Here is a 17,572-nt window from a genome sequence, read left to right on the forward strand (position 1 = left end):
CACTCACTCACACACCCTCACTCACACACACACACACCCTCACTCTCACACACACACACACACACCCTCACTCACACACACACACACACACCCTCACAAACACACACGTGAAATGAATTATGGATTCGAGGTATCCTTGTGGACGATGATTTTGATAAGGATGATCCTGGTGATCATGATGATTGTGGATGGATGACGCATCAATCGATTGACTCGACACGTTTGACGACCTGCTCTGTCTCGACTCATTGTCGGGATAAACAAGGAACATCTCGGCAAAAGACTCAAAAACATATTCAGAGTAAAGGAAAGAGTAAAGCGATCGCAACTCCGTTTTCATTCTTTCCTTCACTCATTCGAGCCCTTGTGATCATGTCCGCCCACGATCCGCCTTTCCTTCCGCGCTTCAGCTTTCCAGACGTCCCCCGTTCCCCATCGTTGCGTTTCCCCGCTGCCGGGACCGTGCGGCCTCTCCCTGTGTGCCGAGCGTCCACGGCCCTCGTCACCTTCCCAAGCACCGAGCTACAGGTGCGCTTCGCTCGTGTCTACCTGTCGTACTTTTCCACGTGATGTTCGTCTCTCCGTCCTTTGAGTGATTCTCTCGGCGGTTCTTCGACGGAATGCCGAACCGTCGGTGTCTACCTGCGCAGGTGTTGAATGAGTTTCGTTCGCTCGTCTCACTTTCGTCGTTCTCCTTCGTTTTGAGGCGTCTTCATTCCCTCCAATTCGGCGTGAAAAAAATATCTTTTTTTTGTTTGTCTCCATTTGTCTTTCCTTTGTCCCTGATACTTTCGCTCTCACTCCCGTCAAGTTCAAGACCATTTTGATTTGATGCTCCTTCAGACGAAAAGGTCATCGGGCCGGTGTGGGGACACCATGTACATCCGCAGTCTCCTGAGGGGACTTCGCTTCGGGTAGGTGAAAGCTTCCAAGAACACCTGACCTCGAAGTTTCGTCTACCTGTGACCTCGTGTGTGACATGAACGTGCCAAGCAAGTACGGACACCGAAAGGATCCTTTCAGTTGCGCTTTTCTCACGGGCGGGAAGATGAGCACACTTCCAATGGCATCTGCCGTCTTGTCTGCACAGTGCAATGTAATTGTTGCGGTGTATAAGCATAATTACTTCTTATTTAAGGGTAAAAAGGACAATCTGGTGAGTGGTCACAACTCCTGGGAGGACCTGAAGCACCTGGTTATGAGTGAGAGCGATTATTAATTCGCTTTTTGTATCGGAAACGAGTGGTATCATGAATTGGACGACATGGCGAACTTTCACCTCGTCCCGAGCCTTGCATGCATTTGGTACCTTCGTGGTATGAACCGGAAGTGCGTCACAGATTGAATGCTGTTTATTGGCGAGTGCTTCCTCTTCTTTCTCTACTTCCTCTTCTTTCGCTACTTCCTCTTCTTCTTCCTCTTCTTCTTCCTTCTTCTTCTTCCTTCTTCTTCTTCTTCTTCCTTCTTCTTCTTCCTCTCTTCCATTTCTTCTTCTTCCTCTTCTTCCTTTTCTTCTTCTTCCTCTTCTTCCTCTTCTTCCTCTTCTTCCTCTTCTTCCTCTTCTTCCTCCTCTTCTTCCTCTTATTCTTCCTATTCTTCCTATTCTTCCTATTCTTCCTATTCTTCCTATTCTTCCTATTCTTCCATCTTCTTCGGTCATTAATGTCATGAAGTGGAATTTGATGATTATTATCATTGTGGGAGATCGAGACGACATTGTAATCCAAGATTTCCAGTTTCAGTGAGTGTGCACGTTGTACTATTCTGGGATTTTTTTTTTTACCCAAAGGCAGGTTCTTGGCAAGAGTTACACTGGGTGGTTTGTGGACGTTAAAGATCCCACGGGGTCCGTCCCAAAGTCAGTAGGCGAGCTATCGCCGGCACTCTGAACGAATTCCAAGTTCCCGTCCTAACTATTTTGGCGACCGTCGGGCCTGGCCAGCCAGTTCGTGAAAGACTTTGACCAAGCTTACCCCAGCCAACCCCACATAATTGTGGCTGTACAGAAGAAGAAGAAGAAGATTGAGTCTGAGGTTAGGTTGACTCTTGGTGATGTCTCTTGACTCTTGTCCATTTATAAAAAAAAAAACTATATTTTTTACCTTCCCCACTCTGTGACTACTGATACATTAGCCTTCATCTCTTCTGTTTCCAACTTATCTCTTTCCTTGTTTCTCTACCCTCTTCACCAAATCTCCTACCCTACCCTACCCTACCCTGCCTTTCCTTGCCAATTCCCTTCGCATTTCTTCAATTTGTTCATCTCAATTTATCCCCCATCCCACTCCTTCTGCCCCAAAAACTGAATTCATTATAAATATACCAATGCAAAGGTGTTTGTATCATCTCTTAATTATTATTAAATTCACTGTTTGGGCCTGTAACCACTAAGGATGGGATACTCTTCCACAAATGGGATTGTTAATGAATTTGTTTTCATTATTTATTGGGTTTTGTACGAATAGGTTGTTGGTACATTATTTCTATGATGTATATTATATTATATTATATTATATATCTTCTTCTTCTTCTTCTTCTTCTTTCGGCTGCTCCCGTTAGGGGTCGCCACAGCGGATCATCCATATGATCCGCATAGTGATTTGGCACATTTTTTACGCCGGATGCCCTTCCTGACGCAACCCTGGTCGCCTCTTACGACACAGGGATATGGTACACCTATTTTAACCGGGGTATACACCGGCCCAGTACACTGGTACTCACTTCGCCGACCTCAGAAGGATGACAGGCTGAGTCAACCCCCTGGTGTATTAATTCAGTGGCCCAACAGGGCTTGAACTCAGGACCTTTTGGATCCCAAGCCGCTGCCCTAACCACTGTGCCAACACCAGGATGTATATATATATATATATATATATATATATATATATATATATATATATATATATATATATACATATATATATACATATATATATATATATATATATATATATATATATATATATATATATATATATATATATATATATATATATATATATATATATATATATATATATATATATATGTGATGTAACCGTGCTATGCATGGGAAGGGGCTAGACACCTGCTGGACAGCCGGTTCGTGCAGGACTTGGGCAAAAAACTTACTGCAGCTGAGCCAAAGAGAAGTAAGTTGGGTAATATTTCTATGACGTCACAATGGTGAAACTGCAAATGCCAAATCCATGAATGTCATGGATGGAACCCCTCACATAATTTCCTCCTTCTGCTTAAAAGTAAATTTCTCTATACGTTCATTACAAACGGCATCATTCCAATCACAAATTAATACGATGCCATTAATATAACAAAATACAATATCACAAACACTCGTGAGCTAAACAAAGAGAAATGTCATTCTGATGTTACATACAGGAAGGGAGCAGTTTTGTACGGATCAAAACCCAAAATCATAATTGTATTGAGGAATTTATGAAACCTCCCACCGACCTTTGGACACGCAAGCTGAGACCCCAAAACTTTCCACAGGTTTGGCGGGGCTCGCCCCAAAACTGAGGGAGTAGTTCCAGGACACAGACAGACAGACAGACAGACACACTCCTGCTACAGCATATAATATAGATATATGTAGACAAATATATATCTAATATATAAAGCTCTTTCTAACCACTGACTGACTGACATTAAAGACCGGGATCTTCCGGGTAACGTAGAAAGCTGAAATTTTGCGTGCCCCGGGGGGGGGGGGGGCATCGAAGTCGACACATCAAAAAAAATCACAGAATAATCGGAAAGCATACGTAAATGAAAATATAAATAAATGAAAATAAATAAATGAACAAGAAAAGAAAAAATGCAGGTGAGCAACCCGAGACAATGGGGAAGCATGGTAATTTTGCGTGTCGATAGACATCGAAGTCGATAGATACCAGGAAAAAATCACAGAAAAATAAGAAAGCATCCGTAAATGAAAAAATAAATAAATGAAGAATCAAATGCAGGTGAGCGACCTGAAACAAAAAGGGAAGCATGGTTCATATGCTTATACAATGTCTAAACATACCGTGTGTGTGTGTGTGTGTGTGTGTGTGTGTGTGTGTGTGTGTGTGTGTGTGTGTGTGTGTGTGTGTGTGTGTGTGTGTGTGTGTGTGTGTGTGTATATATATATATAATATTTTAGGTATAAACAGTTAAAGAATGATCATGTAGTTTATTGTCAAGGCGTATAGTTTCATCCAAGGTTACTGTCTGGATCCCTCAGACAAGGATGTGGAAGCCGAACATGTGCGAACGAGGAATTTTCTCCAAAGCAGACGAACCCAGCTCCCATTAGTATCCATGGTAACCACATTCCTGGAGCAGAAGAGCGGGATGACTTGGCAATGCCTCACCCGAAGACCGTTCCCCAAAGGACCGCTATAAGATCCTTATTGACTGGATCAGTGGTGATAAAATGTAAGATGCCGCCGAATAGTCAAGAGATGAGAAACTCCATACCGGCACTTATCCAGTTTGGTTAGAACCCGGCGATTTGTTTTTGTCAAATTGGAATCCTTCTCTTGGCAAACCTGTCTATTGAAATGTTTTTATCTTCCAATTACAAATTAATAAATAATCACTGCTCATTCGCCTCTCCCGTTCCCAAAGGGACTGGAAAGGTTGTTGCACCGTGGGTCTGAGTGCCAGTTAGTGAGTGTGTGAGTCCGCACGCAGATCTACTTTTAATATAGCATTTGCAGCCACGGAAAATTGTGTTTCAAGATAACATTCGCGTTGGACCACGGGCTCGAGTAGTGCAGCCTTAGTCCCATTTCGACAGTTCTCCAATATGACCATAACATTTTTGTCTACATTAATCATTTAAGCTTATTTTATACCTTGAATGTACATTACGTCTAAGGTAACCATGCCTATTCATGAGGGTTGTTTCTCTGCACATACATTTACTTTAACCTATACTTTTTTTATTCTAAAGTTTTAAAAATTACTTCCGTGCAGGCAGCTTTGCTCAGCAATGAAATGAGATCATATATTTTGCATTTAAAACACGTATGCAGAATTGTAAAATTGGTCTGCCAATTGTTTGTCTCAATTTGATGATTGAGACGTCTTCATGTGCCAACATCTTGCGTGCCTGACTCGACTCAGGACTCAAATATGGCAATTTCAAAATTCTCTTTTTAGTTTGTGATGACAGGTGCAAGGACAGCCAGACAGACAAAAGAAAACATAATTCCTCTTGCTGAAAACAAGAGGTATAATGTTTTGTGTTGGTCTGTCTGGCTAACCTTGCATCCGTCCATCTTCAGTTCTTTTGTTACCATTGTGAGTTGTGAACCATTGAAGGGAATTCAACCAAGGCACAAGCATGGGCTGCACTGCAAAGATAAAGTTATTCATTTTTGGGTTCAAAGGGCTAAGGTCATGTGCTCTTTGAAAATTATTTGGCAGACCATAGCTCCATTTAGAAGCATCTGATATGTCTCTATGTGTGTCTGTGTCTGTGTCTGTCTCTGTCTCTCTCTCTCTCTCTCTGTCCCTCTCTCTCTGTCTCTGTCTCTCTTCCCTCTTTCATGTGACTTTTAATTGTGATCAAACATAATGGTGGGATGACATCTAACACAGGTGGAGGCATATCCGTCGACGCATTAGTTTCAAAATCTATTCTCAAGTTTTAAATCTGATATGGGGTCACATGCTGTAGCTTGTGTGAAAAGGTTCACAGAGGAAGAAAAATATTGAGAACCACAGTCGTAAAGGATTGTCCTTTGATTTTCCTTGACCTTCACCCATTCCTGAAGCATTAGTAATCGTTCTATTTCAGTATGGTGATGAACAAAAGAACAACAAAGTCCAAACATTCTGATGAAGTGTGGGAATAATAAGGAATGGACAGAGTAGGGAAGAGAAGGGTCCGATGAACCGAAACACCAGAGCAAGCTCAGCGACGCACGTCACACCAAGGGCAAAATATGGCGGAGGTACACATTGCTGAGACCCCTGCACAAACCAGGAGATGTCGATGACAATGCGGGCAACATATCGCAGAGGTACATTTGATAGCGATCATTCGTTCTCCGATCCACTGGAATCTATGCGTAATCTCACCAGAATTCCTGGCAGTGGGCAAATATTGCATTAACTCAGATATTCTTCATAAGATATTGGTTCTGAAACAAACTTGTCATTTGTACGTTAAATTTCCTGTCTGCCACACATTGACCTTTACAGACAGGTTAATCTGTGGTAGGTATTTCCTGTTGGTCAGGATGCATGCAGCAAAGCTGATGTGGCATTTGCTTCCTGGTAGCCGCTGCAGTAATGGGGTCTGATTTAGATGTATATGTACATGCACATGCTTGAACAAAATAAAACAATATCTGCTTTTAATTTTATTCCTTCGTGTTGACAGATGCGAAATGAATTTATTTTTTGAGTGAAATATTTCTTTCTTTAACTCCATGTATTTGTCCTTTATTACCTTGAGTCAATCTGTGAACTAAGATGGTTGACTTTATTAGTCACCAACTGGGCATCAGCCTTGCTGGGGATCTGTATTTTGGGTTCTGTACATCTGTCCGTGTATCGGTCTGGATCCTCCACTCAAATGACTGCAGACATTTCTTTCATATTCGGCACATGTATGCAATAACATCTACACATGAGGCAGGTCAAATGATTTTGGCATTGGAGTCAATTTGGAATTTTCGGAATTAAAAACATTTTACGGGAGAGAATAATAAAAAGAATTGCGTATGCTTTGAGGAACCATTATTTACTTATATACATTTTAGCATCTCCTCAACCAACGCACAACTTTTAATTATTTATATATACTTACCATCACAACTACTGACATCTATCTATAATTCCAGCAATGTCTGTGTGCGTGCGTGTGGCCGCTGTTTCTCGACAACCACTGGTCCGATCTAATTGAAACTTGCCAGATATATTGCTGGGGACCTGAGTATGTGCCTTTTCAAGGTTTGATATTAATCGGACAAGTGCTTCCCAAGTTATGGCCATTTATTTACCAACCAATGACAAGACACGTTGCTGCGTGGGCATGGCCGATGGGGGAAGGGAACCTCACCAGTGTTCCCCATTACGGGTTACAACGTACGGACTTCCGGATAATGATGACTTCGTGTATTCTAATAATTTCTCGATTTCTTATGCGCATTTATAGATAAACACAATGCCCTAAGTTTTGATCGTTTTCATATTAGACGGTGCATAAATTTCAGTAACATCAGAGTGAGCTGGTATGCTCCGAAGCAGGAAGTAAATTTTTTTTTTTTTTTTTTTTGGCACGAACGTTTTTTTTCTTTTTCTTTTCTCTTCTCTTCTCTTTGTGTTTTTTCCTTGCGACGACATTGCGAAAAGGCAAAATACGTCGGCGCTAATTGAATAATTGGCCATTAAAACTAATAATTTATCAAAACGTTGGCAGATCCAGCAGCCTCCGCATTCTTGCCCTGGGCGAGGAAACAAAGAAGAAGCGCCGTTTCCTCAGCGATGTTGTTCATGAAGAGGTGCTAACGAGATAAAGGTGTGTACAATGTACATGGAGACAGTTTTTATTATTATTTATTTATTGAAGAAAAATTGTTCCGAAAAGAATTTATCAAAAAAAAGTGCACAACTTTTTTTTTGTTTCCAATTGTCAAAACGCTCTGGCCTTTGGAAATGTTAAGGAATTCAGTTCTACTCAACATATCTTGCCAACGAAATACATCTCAATTTGGTGGTAAAAACGATTCACAACGACGGGTTTCCTTAGTCATTGCTCTGCAGTCTTCATTCAACCCCTTCATTTGTCATCTCATTGACCTCATTTCATCTATCTATAATTCCAGCAATGTGTGTGTGTGTCGTCTATCTATAATTCCAGCAATGTGTGTGTGTGTCGTCTATCTATAATTCCAGCAATGTGTGTGTGTGTTGTCTATCTATAATTCCAGCTGTGTGTGTGTGTGTGTGTTTGTGTGTGTGTGTGTGTGTGTGTGTGTGTGTGTGTGTGTGTGTGTGTGTGTGTGTGTGTGTGTGGGTGTGTGTGTGTGTGTGTGTGTGTGTGTGTGTGTGTGTGTGTGTGTGTGTGTGTGTCGTTTACGAGAGCGAAGGAACGGCCTGTGTCGTTGTTTCTGGCACGCGGTTTGAAATTTTTTTTTTTTGTTTGTACATACGGCCATGCACCTACGGGCATGCACTAGTACCTTTAATTCTATATTTATTTAATTACACTTTTCCATCTGCACTTCCTACGTACAGAGGTATCGCTGGACACATGCCTATGGGGAATGTTCCCCGAATGTTTTTTGCTGTGTCCTGAATCTGTTTAACCCTTTGGCTATGATAGGCCACTTTATAATGATTAGCCTATTTTTACCTCCGCCACGAAGGTGAAGGAGGTTATGTTTTCACGACTCTCTGTCTGTTCAGGATGTCTCAATAAGTTGTGGACGGATCCGGATGAAATTTTGTGGACAGGTTCGGTGTGTGACAAGTACGAACTGATTAAATTTTGGTGAAGATCCAGATCCAGATCCGGCTACTATTATTTTTAAAGTGATTCTTCACCATTGAGAGATCGGGCCAAAAACGATAGAAAGCACGATATCTCAAAAAGTTGCGGACGGATTCGGACGAAACTTTGTAGATATGTTGGGTGTCACAAGGGAGAATTGATTCAATTTTGGTGAAGATCCGAATTTGGATCCGGATCTGATAATTATTTAAGTGATTCTTCACAATTGAGAGAAAGGGCTAAACTAATATATTGCACGGTATCTCAAAAACTTGTTGACGAATTCGGATGAAACTTGGTGGACAGTTTGGGTGTGTGACCACGACAAATTGATTCGATTTTCATGAAGATCCGATTCCAGATCTGGATAGGAGAATTATTTAGTATTTAAAGTGATTCTTCACCATTGAGAGATAGGGCCAAAAACAATATAGTATTGTATAGCATGATATTTCAAAAATATATTGGGTCCGATATGTTCTCGTGGATCAGGCATTACGTGGTGGAGGTATGCGCTCCACCAAGTGCCCTTCTAGTTCTGTATGTGTCACTGTGCTAAATGCTTTATCGGGGGTGGGGTAATCAAGTTTGAGGGGACCCGGGTCCAAATATTTTTGCAAGTTGGCAACGCCTCCCCCTACACACCACCTTGAATTTCAGATTTATTGATTTAGATACACTTTACAATGTGTACGAACTACATACCACTTTGTATTATTTATTTTATTTATGTACAGTACCCTCCCTCTACCATCTCCCCACCACCTTTAATTATTTATTTATTTGTACACATTTTGCTTTCTGTACTACCGACACATTAATTTACTTATTCTACGCATCCCTTTTTAAGGTGCAGTGTGGGACTGTGTCCTCAATGAAGACTTGTAATCGTGGTTTTTTTTTGGCTTCGTAACTGCTATTTCCTTGTTTTAGGTGATTCACGCTGTCATCAGTTCCAGAATTGTGTTAACTAGATACGCCCCCCCCCCCCCGAGGGAGTGGCAAGGGGGGGACAACGTTAAGTTGGAAGTGGTCATCCCAGCTTCGGAGAACATTCCCATGTACTTCACGAACATAACAACCAAGTTTCAATCCATTTCTTCCCACAAACAAGCAAAGTAGAAGGGCACTCAGTACAGTGCATGCTCAGGCTGATTAGTTTATGTTTTGTATCCCACTGATCGGCCGGATCTGGATTTGGATCTTCCCCAAAATCAAATCAATTCTTCCTTGTCACACACCCAATTCATCCACCAAGTTTCATCCGAATCCATGCATAACTTTTTGAGATATTGTGCTTCTATGTATGTCATTTTAGCAAGCCTGGTGTTGGCTTAGTGGTTAGGGTGGCTGGCTTAGAATCTTAGGGTCCTTGGTTCAAGCCCTGTTGGCTGCTGAATTAACACCAGGTGGGGTTGACTCAGCCTGTCATCCTTCTGAGGTTGGTGAAATGAGTGCCAATGTAATGGTACAGGAGCACAGCGTCAGCAGCACAGCCGCGCTTCCAAGAAATGACAGCTATCGATCTGGCAGCCAAGCTGCCAAATTCTCGGTTCCAGATCCTGATTTGTATCTTCACCAAAATCGAATCAATTCTTCTTGATTATATTCCCAATCTGCACACCAAGTTTCATTCGAATATGCCCCACTACTTTTTGAGATATCCTGCTGATATTTTGAGATATTTCAGATATCCTGAAAAATTGATATATAGCATTTTAGCCCAATCACTCAATGGTGAAAAATCACTTTAAAAATCCGTGGATCCGTATTCGGATCTTCACCAAAATGTAATCATTTCGTGTTTGTCACTTAACCAAGTTCTCCACCAAATTTTGTCCAAATCCGTGCGCTACCTTTTTTGAGATATTTTGTTCACAAACAAACAGACAGGGGTGAAAACATAACCTCCATCCACCTTCGATGAGTGGAGGTAACAAACAGACATGTATGTTTCAACACATTGCCCCCACATCTGTGATGACTCTCGTTTTCATTATCATAAAATCGAGAATTGGCATACTTTAGAATGATTTGTACAACTTCCAAGAGTTTGATTGTTTTTTTTGTTTTCAAAAAATTTCAGAAGACTGCAGTCTGAGTCGATAACATCCAATTTTCAAGTCATTCCTTCCAGCGGTTCAAAGGTGCATTGGCACGTATGACAATTCACCCACTTATTATGATGATTCTCCACTGTAACATAAAAATAACTAGCATCCGTCGAAGACAAGTCTTCGATATCCCCCGCCATAGTAAATGAGGATTAACAAACCTATATTCCCTAAGTGTGTGCAATATGTATGTGAAGTTTACCCTTGATCTGACCAGCCGTCTGGAGAAGAAGATGTTTGGAGGTTTTAGGGTAAATTCAATATGGCCACCAAACCAAACTATGTGACCTATCAATTGGAAATTAACAAACTTCTGAAAGGATGTGTTGGGGAAAGTGTATGTGAAATTTTGCCTCAATCTGTCCAGCCGTTCTGGTGGAGAAGATTTTTAAAATTTATTAATTTTCAATCCAAGATGGCTGACGAGCCATGTGACCTATGACATCATAAATTTACATTCTGCCTCCAATCCTCCAGTGGAATACGTGTGTGAAGTTTTCATGTTAATCGGATGAGGTGTGTTTTTCTATCCAAGATGGCTGCCAAACCATGTGACTTGTGATGTCATTTTTACTATGTATGCAGACATGATGGAAGATCATAGTTGCAAATTTTCACTTCGTTAGGTTATGTGATTCCAGAGAAAACATTATTTAATATTTTTCTTGAATCCAACATGGCTGCCAAACCATGTGACCTATCAATTAGAAAATATCAAAAGGCACCAGTTCACCACTTGCTTGATATGTGTACCAAATTTCGTAAATATGTCTTGAGGGGATTTGTAGTTGAGCTCTGGAAACGAAATGTGACAGATGGACGGAACCCATTTCTATATCCCCTGCCAACTTCGTTGGTTGGTGGGGGATAATAACCTAAGTTGGTGATCGCCATCCCAAGTTACTAGAACATTCCTGTGCATGCCCAAAGTACAACCACATCTTTTCAACTTGTTTCGTCCAGCGGTTTAGGAGAGCATGCAAGTCAAACACACACACACTGAATTATATACTGTAATATGATTTTGTTTCAGCCGTCATTGCCAAAGGAAAAGCAGGAGATTGTGCATAATGTGATGGATGTGTAAGAGTGGTCGTTTGTTGTATTTCAGAAGACTGCAACTGCTTTTGAGAGGGTCATATGTTGCAAGAGATCCAAAAAAATTTTTGTGCATCTTCGGAGGGTTTGTTGTGGGTTGCAAGATGCTGCAGTGGTAGGCAGAGCTGTCTGGTGCCAGTTTTGATTCCTTCCAAAGAATGAAACATTTGGATTAAACCTGCCATTTTGCAGTGCCAGTGGGGGATCGATACATTGCGGAGTGTACTCCCCTTTGTGGGAGATGTTGCTTCAGTGGATGCATTTTTAATGTGAGCATTTAATCCCTACATAACTTGTGTAAAAGCAGGACTTTAGTCAATAACATAAGTACAGAATATGAATAATATGATTGACTCATTGAGACCTTTACTTGTTTATAAATGGTGTGTGGCAGAACCATTAGGCCTTCATAAATGGTAATCGACAATGTCATATACTGTCACATCACACACTTTTGAAAATTATTTTGGTTGTCCTGTGGGTCCAGTGTTTCCTGGTATTGGGTATTCCAGTTGCAAGAAAAGTTCTGTTAATTGTATTACCTCAAAACACAGCTGGGGCACAAGCATCATGAAACCCTCAGGTAAATATGTGTTTACCTGGATTCTTATTGTGGATCCTTATCCTGAGAGAGGCAGTCCTGGCAGAACACAACTTTCAAAATGACATATGACTGTTAATGACGTCTTTCGCATATGCGCTGTGTACATGCGTTTTCAGTGATTCGCTTCAACTCGTCCGGGAACTTTTAACCTGCCGTTCCAAAATCCAAATCCTTTGGGACCATACTCTGTACGGAACGTTGGTGCTGCTGTGCTGTCGAAACAGTCTCCTGGGCTATTGGGCACAATCCTGGACAGGTCACCACTCTGACGCAGGATACTTGAATGGCTCAGTCATCACAACAAGCTGGAACTCATTTTGGTGACCACAGAAGGATGACAGTCTGAGTCAACCCCACCTGGTATTAATTCAACAACCAAGCAGGATTTTAACTCGGGACCCAAGGATGTCATGCCCACCACCCGAACCATTAAGCCAACACCAAGCATACCATAACCCGCCATTGCCAGCTTGGAATCTGTGAGTGAAATAGTTTCTGCGCATGTGCACCGAGCATTATGGGGTCAGATTACGTCATTTTGAAAGTCGCGTGTTGCTAAATATTTTCCTATTATCTTCGATATAATGCCACATGATGGATGGTATGTAGGCTACTCCGGATAGCCAAGACTCACCTCTGAACTGTCGAGTCTGGGTTTGAATCTCAAAAGATGATGTGGTATTGTTACGGATGTGGAAACCTTGTGCACACAAACAGCCAGAGTCCCCGCAGTTCAATTATTTCAATAAGTATGTGTTTATAGTTGGAATCCATCCCCTTTGTCTCATGGGAATTACATGTGTGTGCTACCAGTTATTTTATAGTCAGGTTTATTACATCCTCATTAACAACTACAACAACAACAACGCCACCGTCCCGCACTCGACCCAGTCGCCATTACGCACGTGTTCGGGACCACGGACGTGAGCGGAGGCTTCGTCACCTCAGTGCTGGCTCCGTCTTAGCCAGATGGAGTGTTCAGTCCGACAAATGAAGGGCTGTCACGAGTTGCCTGACAACCGACCGTCCAATCAGGAGGTGAGTGGCGACGAAAAGGAACGCCTCCCATCTCAAGAAGAGGGGTGTGGTAGTCAGGATGAGTGTGTTCTGCAGGATCGTGGCGATAGCGGTCTGCGGTCTTGGTCTCGATTGGCGGTCGTGGTTCGAGCGGTCTGCGGTCCTTTGCGGTGGCTCACCGTGGTGGTGGTGACCGAACAGTGTGGTAGTGCTCGAGCAGCCAAGGTCGTGGGCCGTGGACTTCGAGTCCCACCTTGGTGATTTTTGGAGTCGGTGTGACCGCACGAGGCGGGAAAGGTACCCCCGCCCGGCTCTACCGACTAAAGAGCCACGGGGTCCAGTTTCTTTTGTGTGTGTGTGTGTGTGTGTGTGTGTGTGTGTGTGTGTGTGTGTGTGTGTGTGTGTGTGTGTGTGTGTGTGTGTGTGTGTGTGTCCGTGGGCCTCGTCTGTTAAGTAGAATCGTTAAGTGCCTTGTTAATTGGACATTACATTTCTTTATTTGTGATAACTCTGCTCTTTGTGTGCTTCCCCTCCCCGATTATTGTTTTAAATAAACCCCTGTTAAATGTACCAGCTCGTTTTCTGTGTTTTCTCCCATTGGCCTAGCAAGGTGCGTATCGAGAACTAGTAAAGCCGTTTGTGCCATAAATTGTTCATTTAGTACGGCGCGGCTTTGGTAACTTCCGCTCGGTTACGCCGGATCCGAGTCGGTGATAGCGACTCAATTTGGACAAAGTTGGCCGAGGGTGTGGTTTTCCCCGGTAGTTGGACAATGTGGGCACTTAGGTATATTGAAATTAGGAAATTAACCCTACACCACACCGTCAAAATATTGGCGACCACAGTCCGATTAAGGGACCCGTGAACTCTCGGACTTATCCAAGAGTCACGACCTAAATTCCGGGTGTTCGGTGGGAGACGACTCCATTGCTCCACCTGGTGGTCGTTTATCGCCACCGACCCCCGGCCCACAACAGTATTTGAAGACAATTTTCAGATCAGCTCACTGAATTCAACCACCAATTATATTTGTGGTCAACATAGGCCAAAGGTCAACAGCTAAGGTGGAATTTCTAAAATCCTCAATTTTTCCCTGATTGATTTGAAATTTGACCAGGATTTGCAAAGTAGGTCACTGAATTCAACCAGCAATTATTTTTTTTTAGGTCAAAAGGTCAACATAGGCCTAATTTCCAAAATTGAGAGATATGGTCAAAAACTAGATATACACACACACACACACACACACACACACACACACACACACACACACACACACACACACACACACACACACACACACACACACACACACACACACACATCCTACTATAATTCACCGTCTGTCTGTCTGTCTGTCTGTTCCCAGGTACCGCAAAAAACGGCTGAACCGATTGCAACCATTTTTTGGGTGTGTAATCCTGGGACCCCTTGGAATAAAATAGGCAATAATATAATAACATGACCCCCTTGACGGCTCCCATAGGGAGCGGGTGCTTCTAGTGTATATATATATATATATATATATATATATATATATATATATATATATATATATATATATATATATATATATATATATATATAGTGATATATCAAAAATGTGTGGACGAGTTATGACAGCTCGGTGGAGGAGTTGGTTAAGTTACAAGAACTATCCGATTTGATTTTGGTTCAGACCCAGCCTATCAGTGGGAAACAAAACATAAACTGTTCAGCCTGGCGGAGATATGTGCTGTCCCAAGTGCCATTGTACTTTGTTCTTTTTTTTGCCAACTGTTGCTCCATGAGTAATTTTTCATTTGTTTGTTTGTCTGTCTGTGATCAGGATATCTCAAAAGGTAATGGACGGATTCGGACGAAATTTGTTGGATATGTTAGATGTGTGACAAGAACTAATACGGTAGGTTTTCAAGATTCCTATCCTGAAAGGGGAATTGATTGTTTTTTATTTGAAAGTGATTCCTCACCATTGAGAGATGGTGCCAAAACGATATACATTATAGCATGATGCAGCATTGGAAGAAGTTGTGGATGGATTCTGACAGTTTGGTGGATGAGTTGGTTCGATGATGAGAACAAGTGGATTAGATTTTGGGTAGGGTCTGGATTGCAGATCTGGTTTATCAGTGGGATATAAAGCGAAAACTGTTTAGTCTTGAGAAGAGATGCATTCTACGGAGTGCCGTTCTAGATTTCTGTTGGTCTACTTCATACCTCGGTGTGGATTCTTTTAAAATGTGTGCTTAAAAAGGAGTGGTGTCAGGATAGCTCAGAGGTAGCATACCGCTCATCTTTAGCTTGACTCAGTTTGATTCCTGGCACAATTATAAACTGTCACTCTGGTGTTTCATAGGCAGGGTATAAAGTCAATGCGTGTGCGGTCGGAGACCCATTAGCTAGCAATGGTGGACGTTTGTGGACTTTAAGTTATTTTTCAACAAGGAGGCAGTTGTCACCAACACCGTGGCCAAATGTATTATTAGCTCACCTGGAACGTAGTTCCGGGGAGCTTATACGATCGAGCATTGTCCATAGGTGAGTCCATCAGTCAGTGAGTCAGACAAACTGACTCACTCACTCACTGACTGTCAGTCATTCTGTAAACACTTCAGTCATTATCGCTTGAACCAAATACGATTTTGATGAAACTTTGCCACAAGATGTTTAAGATAATGAAAGGTACAGATACAATAAGTGCAGATGAATTATTATTCAACAGAGTAGACGGTGATCGAACCAGGGGCCATAGCATGAAAGTAAAGAGGAGGAGAGTTAAGATGGTGGTAAGGCAAGGGACTTTCACTCGGAGAGTAATTAATGCATGGAATGGCCTCCCTGGAAAGGTAGTGGCAGCAGAAAAAGTGGATAAGTTTAAATTAGAATTAGATAGGTACCTGGAAGTTATGGAGATAGAGGGGTATGGGGATGTTGATGAGACTTTGAGGTAGTTTGTACAATGATGGGTGATTGTGTACGGAGTGCTGTTGGTGGGGGTCTTGTCAAGGGGGGTTGTGTGGTTGATGTGTGTTTTTAACCAAGCCCATGCCCCCTCTCCTGAGGGGAAGAAAAGGAAAAATAAAAAAATTTAAAATAAATAAAAAAACTACAAAAAAAACCCCCAAAAACATTTATTTCATTAATCAAAAACTTTTTTTTTGCATTTTCTTCCTTGGATCTTATGTCGATGGGTTGGTGTGGTGTTGGGCTGAATCGCCTCCACCTGTGTTGGATTTCCTTGTTATTCCTTGTTAAGCGTCATATCTGATGCCGAACAAACTTGTATTGACGCTTCAAAATCTGCACTCATAAAGTGGATCTACGGGGGGGATTTTGGACCCCCCCCTAAAAAATAGATATTTGCTCTCTTCTCCAAAACTACGCACACGACTTCGATGAAACTTGACTGCAACCTTCATCACCCATGGTGTACCAAAGTTTGTTGACCACATCAAAATCGGCGCTCATGAAGGGGGTCTACGGGAGGATTTTTGACCTAAAATCGGTGTTTTCTCTCCTCTCCGAACCACGAACACACAATTTCAATGAAACTTGACCACAACCTTCATCCCCCATGATGTATCTAAATTTGTTTACGGCATCAAAAAATTCAGGGTCTCAGCAGGTCTGTGGGGGGTTTGAGTGACTTGCTGCTGATCCAGGTGAGCGTCAGGATAGGTGGCTCGATGTTTCTTCCTCTCACCTGTCTCATAGCACTCTCAGAAATTATGCAACCAAATTAATTGATCATGGTGTGAAAATGTCCCAATCTTAAATTTCTTAAAAACTCTGATTTCATCAAAAATAGGTGAGAAGCTTTTTTTATTATTGTGTATATATATATATATATATATATATATATATATATATATATATATATATATATATATATATATATATATATATTGTTACGGACTCGGGATTCGAGGCTCGCCACGAGGGGAAGCACTTGGGTCCCTCCCGAATGCCTGGTCCTGAGGCCACCAGGCGCAGATAACTCCATGGTTGCTTCGCAACTTGCCGGTGCGTGAACGCCGATTGGCCCTGCCAATCCTGGCAGTTACACTTCCTCACATGATACCTTGCCTATGGACGGCCAAACCAAGGGTGGTCTCATGCCCTCAGTGCACACCCGAATTACTGCCGAGTGATCCAGTGAGTGTGCGCTGGCTAACAAGAGCAAATTATTGGAGCAGAACTTCCTGGCTAAACTAACATGCAGACCACGCTGGACCAATGAAGGAAAAG

The 17,572-nt window shown here is 42.1% G+C and overlaps 1 protein-coding gene across 8 annotated transcripts in view; it reads left to right on the forward strand.

Annotated features, from left to right (window-relative positions):
- Window positions 1-375: 375 nt before the first annotated feature.
- LOC147018632 (uncharacterized) overlaps window positions 376-17,572 on the forward strand; it is a 63,654-nt gene continuing 46,457 nt past the window's right edge. The window contains exons 1-2 of one of the 8 annotated variants that reach the window (XM_085898511.1): window positions 423-528; window positions 7,418-7,516. The gene's annotated coding sequence lies outside the window, so the exon portion shown is untranslated. Of the gene's footprint in view, window positions 529-891; window positions 915-7,417; window positions 7,517-17,572 lie in introns of those variants that run through there. The other 7 variants (XM_085898516.1, XM_085898505.1, XM_085898507.1 and 4 more) reach the window with 7 other exon arrangements.

This window comes from Eptatretus burgeri, chromosome 10 (assembly GCF_056783735.1).
Source record: "Eptatretus burgeri isolate ZD-2024b chromosome 10, Ebu_testis_v1, whole genome shotgun sequence".
Classification (NCBI taxonomy): domain Eukaryota; kingdom Metazoa; phylum Chordata; class Myxini; order Myxiniformes; family Myxinidae; genus Eptatretus; species Eptatretus burgeri.